A 20,154-nucleotide genomic window follows, 5' to 3' on the forward strand; every position below is an offset into this window, starting at 1 on the left:
TCTTATTTTCTTCCCCTCAGCAAGAAAAAAGGTGATATCTTTTATTATGCAGCATACTTCAGTTGATTTTAGTGTTAATATTGGTCCAGCATTAGAAAAGAATGTCCAATAATTTAGGGCAGAGTTATAAGTTAAGAGAATAACAGTCCAATAGCCCCAAATATAAGGCATTAGCTTTGCCATAGCTTGTCAAACTATAGAATTTCACATATTGTATAATATGAATGTGATCCCCACCAAAATGACATTTTTGTTCCATCAAATTCATTGATATAACATCAAGATTTAAGGGAGCAGCCTGGTGCTGGAGAAAAGATAGCATGTCGATTCAAATCCCAGCCATGGTTTGGACCTCAGTATCACCACTTGTGACCTGTGTGACATTGGGCAAATCTGTCATTATTCCTCAGTTTCTTCTTAAAATGAAGTCTTTGGATTAGATTGCCTTTAATGGATTTGCCAATTCTTAAGCTGGTGCTGTCACTCCTCCTGCATCTATCTGTACAATACAAAAACCATTGTATACCAATAGGTCATTTGTGTTGCATAGTCTTATAAAAACTATTAAATAAAGAAAAGCTAATTTAATTCAGCAAGAATTTATGTTTAGGACCTGCTATGTGCAAGATATTCTATTGGGGCTAGGGATACAAAACCACAAAAAGGAAAAAAAAACAGTCCCAAGCCTTCAAGGAGCTGACATTCAATGGAAGGAATAAAACATAAAAGTAGTTAAGGAAGGGGTGGCTGGGTGGTGTGGTGAATAGAGCACCAGGCCTGAAGTCAGGAGGACCTGAGTTCACATCCAGCCTCAGACACTTAACATTTACTAGCCATGTCACCTTGGGCAAGTCACTTAACCCCAATTGTTCTGCCCTCGCCCCTCCAAAAAAATAAAGCCAAAAAAAGTAGTTAAGTTGAAAGTATATACAAAGTAGTAGCAATTTCAAAAGAAGATCAGTTATTCAATTAACAGAAATGTATTATGCCTATTACTATGCCTATACTTATTTACTATGCCAATTACTAATGCCTATTAAATGGCAGGTACTATGCTAGGTATATGGGATACAGAAACCAATCAGAAAATAGTACCTCATCTTCAAGGTTTACAATCTAGCTGCCAAGATATACAAGCATTGGAATACACGAAGCATATTAATGAAGCTACAATTTAGTTGGTAGAGGTGAAAGAGTTAGGCAACTGTATGGATTAAGAAAAGTCTTATATAGAAGGTGGCAGGTAAACTATACTTTGAAACACAGATTTCTCTATGGACTACATAAACAGACTTAAAGTACCAGCACTTTCTAATTCACCATAAAAAAGCCACTTCTCATTTATCTTCTTAATCCTGGAAATCATCATTCATTGGTCCATGACAATTGTAACTTGAAAATAATTCCATTTTTTAATGCATGCCATTGTTGCTCAGAGTAAATGATTCTTCCCTCCAGTTTTTAGAAAACTGGAAGCAGTCTCTTGTATTGTTGACTTTCATTTCAGGAAATGGAATTTCTTGAAGGTCATAGAGATGGAGTTGATGAATTGGAGAGTGACATTAATGATTACAATTCTTGAGGCTTTATGAAGCTTTTTAGATTTCCAGGACTTTAAAATTATGTTAGGTCTTCACAAAACTAATGTCTCCGTTGCAGAGCTGAGGAAATTGGGAAAAAAAAGAAGTGAATAAGTAACATGCCCAAAGGTCATACTGAAACTTGAAGGACAATGTTAAGGTGAGAATCATGCAGGCATTTCACAGCTGTACCTCGCTTTAAGTAATGAGTGCTTTCCTAAAGAGTTGAACATAAATTGCAGTATTGGTGAAATGGACCTTAATTAGTCCAACATTTAGTTGAGGAAGAATTTCCTCTACAGTGTACCTGACAAGTGGACATTTTGGCATTGTTTGACTCTATCCAATGAGGCAAAAGCCAGTAGTAGCTCCACAGTCGGCCCTCTCAAAATGTCTGAAATAGAAGTCATTTAAAGCAAATATGGTATGAATTCTGTTGTCAAGTGAATAAACTCTGCCAAATTGCTCCATTTTGTAAACTCCTATTTTTATTCTTTGGGCTTTCATGAAGTAGAAGGTGTGTGGATTTTGCTTAGCCTGGCAAACTAAACTGCCTTTCTGTCTCTGAAAAATCTTAGGCAAAAATCACAATAGTTTAATCTCCTACTGCAGGCATGACCCCTGCCATAGAAAGTTTATGATTGTAAACATTGATCTGTGAGCTGAGAGATGAGATCCTGCGAAACAAACAGCATTTTTATGGCATTAATTTGAAATTTATTTTAAGGTTCGAAGTTTTTTGTTAAAAAAAAAAACTTCAAACAATCAAGCTCACATTATTCTCTGATTGTGAGATTATAACTGTTTTGAAAGTTCAGAATATATTTCAGAATCCTAATTAATATGCTCACATATAATGAATTCAGATATTAATTATAATTATCCATAATTAGTTGATTAATTTTCCAGATAAAAGCATAGCAAAAACTATGATGCAATTTGGGATATTAAGTTCTTTATAAGAAAATTTTTAAAAGAATTCTCTCTGCTCTACATTTTAGTATTTATTCAGTCCATGATTTCTCAACACAACTTCTGCTCTGCCTCAAAATTCATGTTTTCCTTACTGATTTTAGCAGACTGGCTACACTAGTTCAGAATATATCACTACTCCTAACTCAGGAGCACAGTGAAGCAGTAAGGCATGATTGAGATAGTCGCCAGAACGCTGTAGGATTCAGATTAGGGATTATAACTATACACCTGCATCATCATCACCAATATTTATCACATATTCATTTGTTCTGTACAATGACATCCTGGGTATATAAAGACTGACAAAGACAAAAGTCCCAGGCTTTAGTCCCAAGGGAATGATCTAATGCTTGTAGTAAGGACTGTCTCATGGTATGAAGGCTCCAGTCATACTTTAAGGGATGTCTCGCTTTCCTGGATCAATGTTCAGATCAGGATTATGTGGGAACTTTGTTCTGTGGCACCTAGATTCTGTCATCTATGACATAATAATCACATAGTTTGCACATTACAAAGAATGAGTTCATTTATTGAACTTTCAAATAAAATCAAGATCTAATGGAAAATAATGCATGTGCTTATAAGCAAATCCCCCAGAGGTCATTATTCCAGGAGCAGTTAGTCCCCCAGCTGATGTGGCCCCTCATTCTGAGCCTTTCATGGTCATTATTCATTGATATTACCTGACACAGTTCCTCCAGAGGTCAACAAGCAATCATTCATTGCTTCCCTTGATGTTTATTCTAAGCCTTTACAAAGGGTACGGAATACTTCTCCCAACCAGACCTTTCTCTCATGGTTTCTCCTTGCCATGCAGTGCCCCCCTTCCTATAGATGGTGGAAAGTAGGGGGAAAAGCAGATAAGATCCAACCTCTTTTGATACTTTCAGTCAGAGGTAGCTCCATCAAAGGTCAATCTCATGGCTATGAATTCAGAGATATTAAACTTTATATTACACCTTTATTTTTAGATAACACCTGGCTGTTAACATGAAGTGCCAAACTAGGCACCCCACTCTGAATCTCTCATTTATAAAAAGCCTGGGACACTTTGCCCCTCACAACTACCTAATGGATCTTTAATTCCCAATATCAGATTGACTCCACAATCTGATGTACTCTCTTCTTCCACAGGTGATAGCTCAATAGCTACCCCCATTATTAGTCCCCCACCCACTCACTTAGATGTCTCTTTAATAACCCACAGCTGCTTCCCTCCACATCCAGGGTAAGGAAATAAGACTGATAGGATGAAATATGGGTGATGGGGTCAAGCATTCCTCCAATGTTTTCACATACATTGGTAACAAAAAAAGCTTTTGTTTGTTTTTACCTTTTCTTCATTGGAGATCATTGGATATATCCACAGTATGCAGGAACTATATCCACTCTGCCCCAAATCAGTTAATGCAGTATCTTATGATAGTGCAAATATCTCAGTGTTATGTAGAGCAATAAGCCATTGAGTGAATTGTTCCATTTAATTAATTTAATCAACATACATTTATTGAGTAAATTTACAAAGTATCAGATACCATATTGTGGGACAAGAGGCATTAGCAGTTGTAGAGTGATGAGTAAAGTCTTCAAACTGTTGAGTGGAAGTGAAATCCCACAGTCATGCTCACTGTCTACTGTCTTCACCACAACAGGGAAGTTATTTTATTTTTCCATCATCTTACGACCAACTGTAGCTTTTCCAGACCTTTTCTTCTCTCCATCGGCTTCTCACATGATGTTTCCTTCTCGGTCTCAGTTGAGAACCTTGCCTCTTGTGGTACTAAGAAAATTGAGGCCATTTGATGTGGGCTCATTTGTATCTGCTTCTCTTTCTCTCGAAACTCCTTGACATCATCCCTCACTCTCTCTGAAAATCAGATGGTCCTTCTTCTTGCCAAGGCCAATTCATACGTCTAATCAAACTGAAATCCCAATTATCCCCTCAGTCTCTTGAATCTTTAGTCTCTATTCATGTCTTCTTTCAACATGCCGATCTCCCTAATTCTTGAAAAAAATATTTTCCAAGTCCTGCCATAACCTCAAGCTACCATCCTATAGCTTTTCTACCTTGCTCAGTCATACTCTTAGATTAACTATACTTGTTTCAGATTCCTCTCCAACCCCTTGTAGTTTGTCTACCAACCTCATCTTTCAACTGAAATTTCACTCTCTGAAGTTACCAATGAGATCTTAATTATCAAACATGATCATCTTTTTTTTTTACTTCTCTGATACATTTGATATAATCAACCACCTTCTTCTCATTCACACTTTCTCATTGTTGGGTTTTGTAACAAGATTCTTTCCCCATTCTCTTCCTTTTTTGACCTCTCCTGAGGCTCTTGGATGGGATCATTATCCATCTTATAGTCCCTAACTATGAGTTTTCCCCAAGACTCCTACTTTTCTCTCTAAACTTGCTCTTGGAAATATTATTGGCTTCCTTGGATTTAATTATGATCTCTATTGAGATGACTCATAGAAGTAGAAACCCATGCCCAGTCTCTTCTCTGAGTTTCAATCCTGTATTCTGGAAGACTTTTGGACATTTAGAATTGGATGACCTGTAGGAATATCAACCTCACCATGTCAAAAAGAGAACTCATTATCTTGTCTCCCAAACCCATATCTCTTTCTAACCCCCCTACTTTTTGTAGAGAAAATCCTCAACCTTCTCATTGCTTGGATTTTTAACTTTGGGGTTTTCCTTGTCTGCTCATCCTACAAAATTTAATCAGTTGTAAAATCTTGACATTTCTACCTCCACAGTACATCTTGCATCTGACTCTTCTCTCTAATCAGACAGCTACCAGCTTAGTTCAGGACCTCCTCACCTCTTTCTTACTTTATTGGTATGGCCATCCAATTAGTCTCCTTGCCCCAAGCCTTTCCCCATTTGAGTCCTTACTTCATAGTGCTATCAAAAGGATTTTTCTGAAGTGCAGATCTGACCATGTTCGACCTTCAGTCAAAAAGCTCCAGTGGCTTAATATTACCCCTAGAATTAAATAAAAAAACTCCTCTGCTTGGTTTTTAGAGTCTTTCACAAACTTGTACCAACCTATCATTCTAGCCTCATTGTAGATTACTCCACCTCTTGCATCCTGAAGATCAGTCAACCTGGCCTTCTATCAGTTCTTGAACATGACATCCCATTGTCTGTCCATGGCTGGGATACACTTGTAGCAGCAAGCACCCCAAGATACCCAGGCTGGCTGCCAACACAGGTTCTTAGATCTGCTTTTCTTTTTTTTTTATTTTTTTTTTCCTTTTGGAGGGCAATTGGGGTTAAATAACTTGCCCAAGGTTACACGGAAGATCTGCTTTTCTAAAGGAAAGCAACTAAAAATGGATTAACAATCTTGCTTTAATCAATCAAACATATCATTTACCTAGTTCAGGGGAAAAAGTCAGCACCCCAAACTTCAGAGTATACAGAGGTTACAAGCAGAAGTTACAAGAAGACAGAGAAACAAACATATCAAACAGACAGACCTCCCACTGTCCAACCATTACATCCATACCTAGTCAGTTACCAGAGAGGGAACCATCAACATCTGGGTTTTCAAAGCCAGGGGGTTCTCAATGGTTGCCCAGAGTTTCATCTGGTCAAATCACAGCACACTTCTCAAAGTGAGTCCCCAAAACAAAGCCTCACATCAGGGCTTATATAGCCTTCTCCTGCCTCAGAGAATGTAACAACCCTCTTGACCCACTGGCCAATCACAAAGTATCTCCTGAAAAACAAGCCTCCTCCCACAGGCTCCAGGTACACTTAAGCCTATCAAAGGGCCTGGGGCAGGGAAGATCTTACACAATACAGTCTTAGAAAGATGGCAACAACATAAATTTACATTCCCATTACAATACTCCTTCCTTACCTTCACCTCAGAAAACCCCACTTTTTCTTCCCAACATAGACCAACATCTTCATAAAGCCTTTCTTGATTTCTACCCTGCTCTTAGGGCCTTCCCTTCCTAGCTCTCTTTTATGTAATGACTTTGCCTTTATTTGTATTTATTCCCTTCTATTTGTTCTGCATTCACGCAGGTGCCTGTTGTCTGCTTTGTTATAATGCGGGCTCTTTGTGAGTCGGGATTAGTCATTCATCAGATTTGTATGCCCAGCCCCTACCACTGTACCTGGCACATTGGAGGCACCTATTCGATAATTGTTGATTGAGTATATAAAGTAACAAGGGAGGTAAACTTCAAGGAAACTAAATAATTAGTCAAGGTGAGGAGGGAGCCTAGTACCTTCCCCACAGAGAGGGCAGTCAGTGAACAGCAGTGGTGATGAGAAATGAAATGTCCTTTGTGAGGAGCAGTAAGAAGGCCTGTCTGACTGGTCTGACAAGGTCCTGGAAGAAAGCAATGTGTAAAGATTCTGGAAAGGCGGCCTGAAGTTGGGTTGTGAAGGTCTTTAAATACTCAACAGATTTGGATGTTATTATTTGATCAGAGAGGCAATTAGGAACCACGGGGCCTTATTAGAACAGATATCGACCTAGTCAGACTTGTCCTTTAGGAATATTGGCCTGGAAGTTCTGTGGAGAGGTGAGCCTTGAGGCAGGGATACTAAACATGAGTCTGTTGAGATAGACCCTAGGAGAAGAGGTGGCCTGAGGAGACATTCTCTTCTTCAACCAGATATCTTAGGTCAGACTGTACATATGTGCACACTGGGAACATATAGGTAAATATTTAGTAAGCCAACACACACGCTCTTGGCATGGCACACAAGCAAAAGGGTACATTGAAAAGTTTAAGGACTGGGGATAAAATGAAAATATGCATTTTAATAGATTGGACTGTGAAGCAATTAATTAGCTAGGCAAGACTTCACAGATGATGTTCAATTTCTATCCACCTTGAAACTTGCCTTCTTATTTTAGTTCTGTATTAAATGCGTTTTGGGTGTTAAAAAATTTTGGCTGAGAATTAGAAACTAAAATTTATTATTTGAAATCAGCAGACCACTAGACTTATTTTCTTTAACACATCCAACAGTACATGCATCAGTAAAGTACCTACTATGTGCCAGGCACTTTGCCAATCACTGGATATAAGAGATGAAGATAAATAATCTCTGATCTTATAGATTTTCATGAAATCACTGTTTGAGGGAAAATATGCAAATAGGTGAGTCAATACAAAATGTATTTGAAGTAAATATAAAGTGTTAAGGGATAAACTCATAATGAGAGGGAAAGTGCAGATCTCATAAAGGCAGCGAAAGGTGAGCACAGCACCCAAGGAAGCCACGGATTCTGAGTCAAAGATGAGTGAGGACAATTTCCAAGATGGTGCTTGGGGAAAGAGCCCACTGTCCATGGCAGGGCATCTGAAGCTGCTGATTTCTGGGTGAGTTTGAGAAGGATAATACATGGAAAGAAGGAAATCATTCCATCCTTTACAAAAGAAAGGGGAAGTCTCTTTATAATGATTGTGAAGATACAGGCTAAATGCTCTCCACATTCAATCAAAAATGTAAAGCAGAAACCATAGCTATTCTGGACTGGCTGCTGAACAGATCCTACTTAGAGGCCATTCTTTTTACATGGAAATGAGTCTGAAGAGGCATTAAGGCAAGTCCCTGCCCCCATCCCACTTCACACAGGAGAGCCTCCAAGAGAATCCTCAGGACATGCTTCTATTTAAGGAACAAGGAGGTGAATTGGAAGAAATGCAAGTAGTCACTGAGCTAGTTTAATTAGTTGTATTGATCATCATTTATTTATAATAAATCATTTATTTTCCAAAAATGAGCTCTAGGAAGAATGTGTTTTCCCCTGCCCTGTCATCTCTGACTCCTTACAAAGAGCCCGGGGGACGAGGGAAGGCTGGCTAGCGCTTGGCTTTCTCCTTTTGTCGCCTTGTTATGACAAATCTGTTTCTTTCCCAAGATGGAATATCTCCTTTCCTTTCCTGCAATTGTACTGGCCCAGGAGGATAAAAGGATAAGATATTTAAGTTTAGAAGAGCTTAAAATCCATACAGTCCAGCCCTCTCTTTTTGTAGATAAGGAAATAAGCAAAAGAAGTCATGCCACTTGCCCACAGTGCTATGGGTGGTCAGTGTCTGAGCTCTGCCCGGAACTCAGGGCCTCTTACCCAAAATCCCGAGGATCTTCTTTTTAACCGTTCTGCTTCAGATGCATTGCCTTGTCCTCCTGTCTTTCTCAAGAAGCTAATGGGCATGTTGAGGTTGTTATTAATAATTTTGGATATTTCAACAGTATTTTGCAACTAACACTGAATTTTAGAGAAAATTTGTTTATTGTAATAAGTATGAGAAAACTTTTTATAGTTTTATTATTTTTTAAAATTTTTTAACACCCAAAATGCATTTAATATAGAACTAAAATAAGAAGGCAGGTTTCAAGGTGGATAGAAATTGATCATCTATAAATATAAATATTATAGCAAACTATATTTAGTTAGGCATCCTACCAGAGTAGGGGAAGGTATAATGAGCTGAGCTATAGAAATTGTCTGATAAATATCATGGAAATAGGAGTATAAAAAATTCTAATGTAATAGATAAATTCTCAGTTGACCCTCTACCATGGTCAATTAGATCTAGGATCTATACAGGAAAGAGTCAGAGATATGAGTAAAGCTTGAAATGTTTAAAGTAATGGCTTTCAGTCTAGTAAGTGATTAGGCTTTCAATAATATATGTGCTAGATGGTTCCCCCTTGTTTGTGGACGTAGAGTTCTATGAGAGAATTCAAATAGATGAAGGGGAAGTATTTATTTGTTTGTTTGTAAAGTTACAATAGGTAGGAATGTTTTAAGTTACTTTCAGTTCAGAATGTGGAATTTCAACCAGGGTGACAAATTTTTGCAGCGCATATTTCGGGATAGAGGAGCTTTCCAAGTCCTTCATAAATAATAACAATAAGTAACCATCTATCTTGCCTGCACATATGGTCTATCCTCGGCAAGGGGACCCTTGGCTTTCAAGGACAATTTAACAAACAATCAGTAAGTACACAATATATGCAAAGTGCCAGGCTAGTTCGTGTAGATGCCAAACTGAAAGATGGTGGCTTCGCAGCACCCAAGAGGCTTATAATCTAATGATAGATTTAACATACACAGGTAAGTATAGTGTAAGAATAACAAGAAGATTGGGGGATGCTTTGGGTGGGGTAGAACCTTAGCTACATCTGTAAGAAAGAAACAGAAACCAATTCCAACTTATGATGGCGAGGAGAGAATGTTGTGTTGGGAGGTTTTTTGTTTTGTCTTGTTTTGTTTTGTTTTTTAATATATAAAGGAAAAGAATTAAATGTGCTAAAATAAGGGTTTCTGGGATAACTTAGGGAATCTTTGAAAGACTCATTTGTTTTTAAAGCAATTGGGGTTAAGTAACTTGCCCAAGATTACACAGCCAGGTGTTTCTGGGTGGGTGCTAAGTGTCTGAGCCCAAATTCAATCCCAGGTTATCCCGACTCTGCGGCCAGTGCTCTTGCTCGCTGTGCTACCTGGCTGCCCCTGAAAGACTCATTTTATTGTACAAAGAATGAATGCATCCTACTCAAACAATACTGGTAAGGTTGATTGCAGCCAATTTATGGAAAGTATTAAATGCCAGGCTAAGGACTTTGTATGATATTCTTTGTTCAATAGGAAATCATTGAAGGTTGTTGAGAAAGTGAGTGAAATGGTTACAATTGTGAGTTGGAAAGACTGGGTGTTGGCAGCTGTTGAAAGATATATGGGAGAGGAATGAAACCAGAGTTTATCTTCCAGGAGTGTTCATTCAGTTGTTCCAGGGCAACCATATTTAAAATATGACCCAAGTTGTTCATAGAATTTTCTTTGTTGATAAAGGAAAACTTCACTCTGATCTTGAAGCATTTGAGTGAAGGAATTTGGCATCTTTAAACCAAACATCAAAAATAGAATTTTAATTTTTGTTTGTTGAAAAAAATTAATACTAATATTTCTATAAAATCAGTGTGCCCTAGTGAATGGATACTTGGGATTGGAATCAGGTGGTCTTGGGTTCAAATTCTCCCTCTGTCACTTGTTATCTGTATCATCTTGAGCAAATAATGAACCTCAAGTAAGTGCCTAATGATCATCTATTAGTATATATAGGGATTACAAGCTGCTTCAGAGAAAGGAGTTTCTATGCTGAGGGTTCATCACAATGACAAAAATCACAACAGTCACATATTCCTATATTGATATAACTAGGAAAAAGTGATTTGAATGACTTCAGAAGTAAAATTGCAAGTATGGGGGAAGTTAAAGGAAACAAGTGGGTAGATATGATAATTCAGAAAGTATAAGCAAGTCTCTCAAGCTTCCTGAGTCACAATTTCCTTGTACATAAAATGAGAAGGTTGCAAGATATGGTCCCTAACTCCCCTTTCACCTCTGAGCCTATATTCCTGTGATACGCCCAGTCTTGACGTTGGACATTTCCAATCATTACTGCAGTGCAAGAACCTTTTTGGCCTTCCATCTTCACCTCATGCTTCTTCACAATCCAACAAGAGGTCACGTTTTACAGTAGAAAGATCACTCAATTTGATGGGTGAAGACTAGAGTTCAAATCCCAGTGTAATGTGTTTTGTTCTGGCCCCACTCTCAGAGAAAGACCTGCTGAGTTTCTTCCAAAGGGTTCTAGGGAAAGTTGAGGTATTTGTGGGTTTTTCTTTTCTCTACAATTGACTGAAGCCTCTGCTGGCTGTATTCTCCTCACTTTAGGCGCCCAGTGGCATGTAACATCTAATACCTTTTATAAGAGAAAATTTGCTTCAACTAAATACCTAAAATAAAATATAAACATTGACTCTACCACCTCAGGGGCATAAGTCCCCTTAAACCACCTTGGTCTCTGGTAATGGTGAAATTAGGTTCATAGTTTAGCTCAGTTCCTACAAAACATTGGTCCCATCAACTTCACATCCAAAGCTAGCATCATTTCTGGTTTCTTCTGGCTTAAACTCCTATGTGTGTGCTCCTCAGGGCACTGCTACTGGGTTGCCATCAACACCCTCAATTCCTGGAATCATCGATCCCTATGGCTCTTGGCTCAGATCAGAGATTATGCTCCCTGAATCTCAAATGACAGAGAAGGAACAATAAACCCAGGTCAATTACTGAGGGCACATGTGACCTTGGGTATAGAAAGATAGGGCCTGCATGGTTGTCTCCCTACAAGCTGCCAGCAAAAGAGTGCCTCTGTTCCCTCATAAGGCACATCTTCCTGACTGAGACCCTTTTGAAGACACAAATCATTTGGGATACTGAACCAATGGAAAAATGTCGCTTGCCACCACATTTTAGGCCAAGCAGAAAGATCCACATAATTTCAAAGATTTTCTTGGAAATGGCACCCTAGTCTATTCCATTTGGCTAACATGATCTGAACAAACTGACCCATGACTCTCATTCTCCTAGCTACACTCCTTACCTGCTTTGTGAGCTAGGCAAAGTCACATAAAATTGCCAAGTATCATATTTAAAATGAGAAAGTAAAAGCAGATGATGTGTAAGGAACCTTCTAGCTCTGGAGTGGTGACAAATATACTGGTTCCCCCTTGAAATCAGAGTCATATAAAGCTATGAGAAAGCAGACACTAGATGGCAGCTCTCTGCCATAGTACAGGCAATGATCTTAAAAAGAATTGTTCCCACCAACTGGCTGGAGGGGAGGTATCCTCCATCTGCTGGTATTCCTTTTCAGGGGCCTCAGACAAAGCCCACCAAATCCCAATCTCTCAGAATAAGATGATCTCTCGGTTGGAAACATTTGTGAGTTGCTAACTAGTCTAATCTATGGCTGTCTGTGAGCTCTCTCCTCCAACCTTCTCTATAAGCAGTCCTCTGCCTTTTGTCTAAATGTCTCCAGTGAGTGAAAACTCAGTGTTCATACCATAGAACACAGCATTTCATCTCTCATCTCCATGGCTCTGGATTGGAAGTCCCCTCATACCTAGAATGAGGAAATTCCTCACTTCTCCCTACATTTCCCTTGATTTTTCTAAGATTCAGCTCCAGGCCCAGCTTCTGCCAAACACCTTTCCCTGCCTCCCATAGCCTCTTATACTTTCCTTTTCAGATTACCTTTCATCTATTCGGCACATATCGTCTGTACACTTAGATATTGACATGGTTTATGCCCGTGTTGCTAGATTATGCTTCTTTAGGTCAGGGCCAATTTTTTACCTTTCTTAGATCTCTGGTGCTAACAAAACAGTACCTAGCACACAGTAGTCACTTAATATGTTGCTATGTTGTCCTTCCTTCATTTTTGAAGGAGACCAAATGGGCTAGCATTCCCCTTTCCAAGGCTGGAAGAGGGTCCTAGTGGCTTTTACAATACATATGTCATCGAGGCATTGCCACCTATTCTGTGGCATCTAATCACTTCACATGGTAAATACTTGTTGACTAAGTCATAAACGACTAAGAAATGGATGGTGACATTTTTGACAATGGGAGTTAGAAAGACCTGAGCTTGAGCCTTACCTCAGATACTTGCTAGCTTTGTAAACTTTGGTGAGTTGCTTGATTTCAGCCTCAATTTCTCCATCAGGATATGAAAAATAATAGTGCTTATTTCACTGGGTTGTAAGAAATAAATGGGACAGTATACACAAAGTACACTCAATATATGAAGGCACTCTGCAAATGTAAAATATTATTATTTCTCTGAAATTGCATCTTGAAATTGGAATTTGGAGGACCTGCTTTTGATTCCTGGATTCTAGCTATGAGATGTTGAGCAAGGTCTTTAACCTCTCCAAGATGGTTTCCTCATCTCTGAAATAAGGGTAGTGAAACAGGTGATCTTTGATGATGACCTTTATGTTCCAGATCTGTGATTCTAGGTCCATTCTCCCTCCTCAGCTTCTATGAAGATAATAGAAAAATGATTGTCTACTTTAAGCGCCCTGGACAGAGCACAGAGAGGCCATGGCCATATGAGCTGGGCCACCCGCCTAAGAATGTAGCTTAACAAGTAGGCATAGGTAATCCTGCCTGAAGCTTGGGACCATCCCAAGGGTGGCTAAGTGCCACTCACTGATGTCTTTCCCTTCACCCTAGAAAACTGGAAAAAGCATAAGAGGCTTGAGAAACCTTTTGTGAAATTTCTGTGAGTCCTTTGGGGTACTTCAATATCTACCTACCAATCCTTCCAGATCAGCTAGATAGACAAGGGTGTGACAGGGAATTTCTAGTGGAATATTATGGTGGGGGTGCTCTGGATTTTTTCTTCCAATCATCTTGGTATTATCTGAATTGTTTCCCCTCTCCTCCTCACTAATCGGAGGGGGAAGCATGGCTTATCCATTGAGTTCTTTGATTCTGTAGGTACTTTAAGGTTTGCAAAATGCTTTCCATACATGATCTCATTTGATTTTTCCCAACTCCGGGGGGTTGGAGGGGAGGGAGGATAGGCTGTCATTATCCATTTCTGTATGTGAGGAAACTGAGACTGGAGGAGTTGAAATGACTTGGCCAGGATCACATAGATAGGAATCAAACAGGATTCAAATACACGTTTCTGACTTTTAGTTGCAGGACTTCTTCCAGAGCAAACATTCTCTATCCTATGCATCATCTTTTCATGTTCATTTTTAATGGAAGTAACAGTATTGAATCACAGAGACAGGATCAGGTTGTCGTGTTCAGCCTCGTCACTGCCTCCCGTGTGTGACTGTGTGACTGGTAGCATCCCTGTTTGATAGTGCAGGTAGCCACCTGCCATCCCTCTGCTGGAGGACCTCTCCTGAGAAGCCATTCACTCCTTGCAAGGTAGTCAAGTGCATTTTCAGACAGATCCAGGGGTCAGGACATTCTTCCTAATACTGAACTGAAATTTTCCTTTGATGTCTAATGATAAGAACATTTTTCAGAACTTTAAGGATGACAGAGCACATTATTGCAAACCACTCAGACCATGTTCATGACTTCACAAAGGCTTCTTTAGGCCCATAATCCTCAGTTGTTTTTCCTGTGCTTTTTCTTAACTCGCCATTCTGGCTGTCACTTAACATCCAAGGGCCTCAGTTTCCTCATCTATAAAGTGACAGAGTAGCTTAGATGGCCTTTGAGGTCCCTTCCATAGCTTACATCTATGGTCTTATGATCCCCCTCTGGACACACTCCAATCTGTCAAAATCCCTGCCAAAATGGGGCACAATGTATACATAAGCATTGTGATTAAAAAAAGCTCTACTATGGCAGCTAGCCTAGAACTAGACCTCTTCTTCTTTCCAGACCTCCTAGTTGTCTGCTACGAATACCCCCCCCCACACACACACACATACACACACGCACACACACACGGACACACACACACACACACGGACACACACACACACACACACACAATTATCAAGTACTACTGTTCACATGTCAGTAGCTCTGCTCTACCTCTCTCAGCCCTTGGTGCAGCTCATAGGTCAGAGTTCCCTATTCCTACTATCCATGGTGCTGCTGATGTCCTCCGAGACATCACTGAATCATAGAATCTCAAATTTGATTGTGACCTTGGAGGTTCGCTAATACAAGCCAAAGCTAAAGTAATAACCCCCTCTACAACTTAGTCAACAAGTTGCTCACTAGCCTCCACTTCAAAATGTTTAGACACAAGGAACCCACTACCACTTGAGGCCAACCATTCCTCTCGAGAGACTGTCAACTATCCGATGAAATCTATAAATATGCATTATGTTCATAGCATTTTCCTAATCTACAAGTTTAGTAAGCTTTTCAGAAATGGAAATAAGAACATCTAACGTGCTTCTTTCTTAGAGACTCCCCCTTGATTTCTGGCACTCCCTATTGCTTTTATGAACGGATCACAAACAACTCACTTAAACATTTTCTCTCGATTTTACTTTTTCCCAGAGTCAATATTAGACTCACTAGGCTAAAATTTCCTGAATCCTTCTCATTATGGGAAAAATCAGGGCATCTGTTAGTCTCTAGTCTTTAAGTTCACCTCCCATTTTCCATGATGCCTCAAAGAGTATTTCCAGCAGTCCAACAATCATCAACAACTTGGATGCCAATTAAAATAATGGATTAACCTCTGTTCCATTTAATTCCTGTGGCTTGTTTTCCTTATATGCAGCATTCTCAGATCTTTATGTGTTGTTTTCCCCTAAGATCCATTTAGTTTAAGAATATCATAAATAGTTTCTTTCTCAACAGGTGATGTGCAAAACTAGTGTCTCTCCACTGAGCTTTAATGCTTTCACACACAGTAAACTCAATCAAGGCTCTGCAACACTGAAAGTGTTAGGAAAATACCAAGACAATAAAGCAATCAGCTTATTTTTATCAAATGCAGTCTAGTTACCTCATGCAAATCAGTTCTTGTCTTCACTTTTTGGTAATAAAACATTATCTCTAAAATGCTTGCCTCTTGGCATACTTCCAAAGCATTTTGTGGATAAAATTATGGGAAGTATTTCTACATTTGATGTTCTGAGCAGAAAACATATTTTATAATCAGGAAAAATCCATATTAGGTAATTGACAGTTCATTTTTTAAAAGAGACAATGCTTTGTTCTATGGAGGGAAAAGATATTTCTTTTGTGAAGGAATAATATTGTTTGGGGGTTGACAACAAAGAGCGATAAAGGGACCTTCATTAAGAAGCTGACTTGCTATTCTCCTGGTGTGACAGTACAAAATCTATTTGCATCTAAAATCCCAGTACTTCCAAATCTTGCTTTCACGTGTTTCCAATAAATTTACCTTGATTTGAGAACATAATTATCCTGTAGGTGTTATTATCAGGACTTCAGATTTGGATGCCTTCCCCAAAACTGCCTCTTTGGGTTGTTTTGTGGGTATATGTATGTGTTTAATTTCATAAAACCTGAAGTAGAATTTACTGCTACAACATTAAAAGTGTAAATGTAAAATAAGATGGATGGGTCTTTATGTAAGCAATCAGGTTTGCTCATTGCCTGGCCATTTATGTGAGTTCCTCGATAGCTGATATTTGTTTGTTAATCAATGGGTTTGACAAAGAAAGAGTTTGACTGATCATTTCATTGCCAATGTAGATACTAGTCTCCTGAAAGTAGTTGGATGTTTACAGGGAGCCATTTCTCCTGATAATACAGCTTCCTACATGCAATACAAAAGCAAAGGCTGGGATTGGCAAATCAAATGATTTATTTTACACTACCCAAGCATTTATCTGAAAACTAATAAGTATAAATACTACTTCAGCTCTAACAAGGTTTTTGAAGTCTATAGAGATGATTTCCCCTTTTAGTAGCCTGAATTATGGGGAAAGTATCAGATTAAAAATACCTTATTATAACACCAAAGGCTAGCCGTTGGCAGGCATTTTGCTTTCCTGGTTTGGTGAAAGTAAACCCATACACTTCCTAGCTATAAAAGCCAAATGGAACCCTATGCTATAGATCAAGAGAAAGTGATTGCAGCCCTCTGCCTTCCCCTCTGCTCTGTCATACACATGCCTCCAAGGAAGGACCCAGTTAATTTCTCCCTCTGTATCTGTAGGGCATAGCTCAGTACCTTGCAAAATTATGGCGACAAAAATAGGAATGGATGGACCTGAGATATCATCAAGGTAGGGCACTTTCTCCATTGATGAAGAGTAGCAACTTGTATGCAACTGAATGGTTAAGAGGCTGTCTGGGTCAATGAGAGGCCAAGGTTGTTCTCATCCAGCCTTCATTGTTAGAAGGAGGCAATAGCACTTGATGGATAAAGGGTCATCTTTGGAGCCTGGAAGGCACTGGCTCTTTCTATTTCTGACATGTATGAACTGTGTGACTATAAACAAGTATGTCATCACTCAGTGACCAGAGAATTCTTGGAAGTTAAGTTATAGATGAATTGCCCATCTGGGGAAGGAGTCTCTATACTGAGTTCCCTATGCTATTGTGTCACTTAACACTTTAAGTTACAGAGAGTTACATCTCTGCATCAGTGTTGGGGATTTCCATACCGGAACTTTCTATGTACCAGGTGTTGTGCTAAGCTTAATCAGAAATCTCTACCCAAAAAGTTAAGGTGTTTCCCCTTGTATCTAAACCAAGTTTTCCTCCTTCTACATTCCACTCATAATTTTTGGTTTTGCTTCTGTATGCCAGATAGGCCAATGACATCCCATCTTCTACATGATCATTTTTAGGCAGTAGAATATTGGACATTATGCTGGCATTGGAGTCTGAAACACCTGAATGTGAATCATGCCTCAGATTCTTAATAGTTATTCTATCCTTGTCAAGTTACTTAAACTCCCTCAGCCTCAGTCCCCTCATCAGTAAAAGTGGAAATAACGATATTTACCTCATAGGCTTGCCATGGGGATCAAAAAATATTATCTCTAAAGATTTTTGTAAACCATAAAAGGCTATGCAAACTTGCCATTTGAAGATATTCCCATGTAAGTCCAAGTTATTCCTCTGCTATCCTAAGCATTCTTAATTCTTTCTTCTTATGATGAGCTTTAGGTCCTTCCCTGTCCTGGCTTTACTCCTCTGGACACCCCCTGGGTCATGGGATAAATGAGAGAGTTGCCATTTTTCCTTTGTAGGGTCATTGATCTAGACCTGGAAAGCAACTCAGGTGCTATCTAGTTCCACCTCCTCTTTTTACAAATAAGGAAAATGAAGCTCCGGATGTTAAACTGATTTGACCATGGTTGTACAGGTAACAATAGTCAGAGATGGCATTGGAACTCAGGTCCTCTGTTTGCAAAGTCCCTTAACTCCTTAACATGGAGGAAGCTCCCTGTACCTAACTTCCTTTATCAATGTAGGTCAACACCTTTTCTGCAAATTACGGTGTTTAGAGAGTTGCCTACCATGAGCTTAAGTGATACATCAGTGGTCACACACCAGTATGTCATCAAGGGAATGATTTGAGCCCATGTTTTCCTGGCTCTGTGCCCAACTCTCTATCCACTGTACCAAGTCCCATCTAAACTGTAGTACCCCAAACTGACCACAGTAAACAACATATTATCAATGTTGTCTGACCATGGCAGTACATGACCCTAGCTACTGTGCCTCTCTCCAGGCAGATCAGCATTAGATTAGGTTTCTTGACTACCCTACTACACTGTTGACTCCAGAGGGAAAAAAACCAATATACTCTGCAGTATACTATGTTGGTCTTTGCATTGATCTCAGGACAATATAAACAGAAGAGGTCTTCTTCCTGTCAGAGAGGAGAGTTGCCTTTGAAGAGAGACATTGTATGAAGTTGACTGCATCCAAGAGACAAAAAAGGGTAGGATCCAAAAGACCTGGCTGGTAGTAGTTCCATGGGCACCCTTGCAACCAGCTACACTACATTGATTCCCTATAATGGAGGAAGGACCTAGAGGTCATCTGTAACTAAAGGGAATGCTCCTATGAAGGAGAGTGAGGATTCACATTGATTAGTATTGGCAGACTCTGTAATCAAGGGCAGATTAGCTTTGGAAATGATGAGCTGTATCCACCGGGTAGAAAGATGGCAGAGAGGAAGACTGGCAAAAGAGAGCAAGTACCAGTACCAAGTGTCTGATCAACAATCACATAGCGAATTTGCAGGAAGGCCCATTCCTGGTTCTTTTCTAGCTCTGCTTTCCCCTGCCTGTTTTGGGGGAATTTGCAGAAATAGAAGGGAGGAATGCATACTGTGCACAGTCTAATTGTATGCCAGGCTATCAGCAAGGCAGCATGAGCTATTCCCACCCACTTTGGAAATGAAATAAACATCACTTTAGGCAGGATGCACACCTGTGGGAGCTACATTCCCTTTCTACCAGTTAGAAAAGCACAATGCCAACTGTTCTGATGACAGCTGGGTACCAATCAGTTCCAATAATATAGCATGAGTTTTACCTCATCAAATCATTGGATTTGAAAAGGCCTCGAAGAGTCATCTATTCTTTCCCACTGGCTCCATGGAGGACAAAGGTTAAGCCAAAGATAAGCATGTTTTGCTTTGAAATAATATCAGATAAAAAAATGCAACAGTGGAAACAATTCTGGATTCCAGATTGAAGTAGGATTTTCAAAGCCTATGGAAAATACTGCAAACCACAGACAGGGCAAAGGATATGGAGTGTGTCCTATAATCAGTGGGTGGGAGGGGGGACAAAGACAGACTGGGATAGGCGGTAAAAACCAGGGAATACTAACTTCAGGTCACTACTATGGAAATTAATGAGAGATGAGGAGAGGTAGAGGTAGAAGATGATTGAATAGGAGCTTCCCCAACCCATATTCCTGGTGTACTAGACAAGACAGAGAAGTTCACTCTAATCTGCCTTCTGGAAGTTTTCTATTTTTTATTAACTATTCTTGCTAAGTAGGTGCTTAAATTCTATTGTTTCTATGCTCTGGGAGGACTGTAAGCAATGTCAATTCCCCCTAATTGGGAAGAAGTATGCTGCAGTGGAAAAACAAAAGCACTGGGATTTGCAGTCCTAGGATCTGAGTTCAAATCTAAGCTTTTCCACCTAATACTTTCGTGACCTTATGCAAATCATTCTTTGAACCACAAATGACTCATCTATAAAGTAGGGACATTGGCCTAGATCCCTACCACAGTCCCTTCTAGCTCCAATGGTTTTTCACAGAAG

At 39.5% G+C, this 20,154-nt stretch overlaps 1 protein-coding gene and 1 non-coding gene across 2 annotated transcripts in view; both read left to right on the plus strand.

The window, feature by feature from the left end:
• Positions 1-20,154, plus strand: part of NEGR1 (neuronal growth regulator 1) — a 1,123,335-nt gene that overhangs the window by 979,707 nt on the left and 123,474 nt on the right. The window lies entirely within an intron of this gene.
• Positions 12,828-12,955, plus strand: LOC138165116 (U6atac minor spliceosomal RNA). Its single transcript, XR_011169271.1, has one exon. It is a non-coding gene; the product is annotated as a U6atac minor spliceosomal RNA (small nuclear RNA).

This window comes from Petaurus breviceps, unplaced genomic scaffold, assembly GCF_028583685.1.
Source record: "Petaurus breviceps papuanus isolate PSGF00001 unplaced genomic scaffold, PetGlider_PUasm1.0 207, whole genome shotgun sequence".
NCBI classification, from domain to species: domain Eukaryota; kingdom Metazoa; phylum Chordata; class Mammalia; order Diprotodontia; family Petauridae; genus Petaurus; species Petaurus breviceps.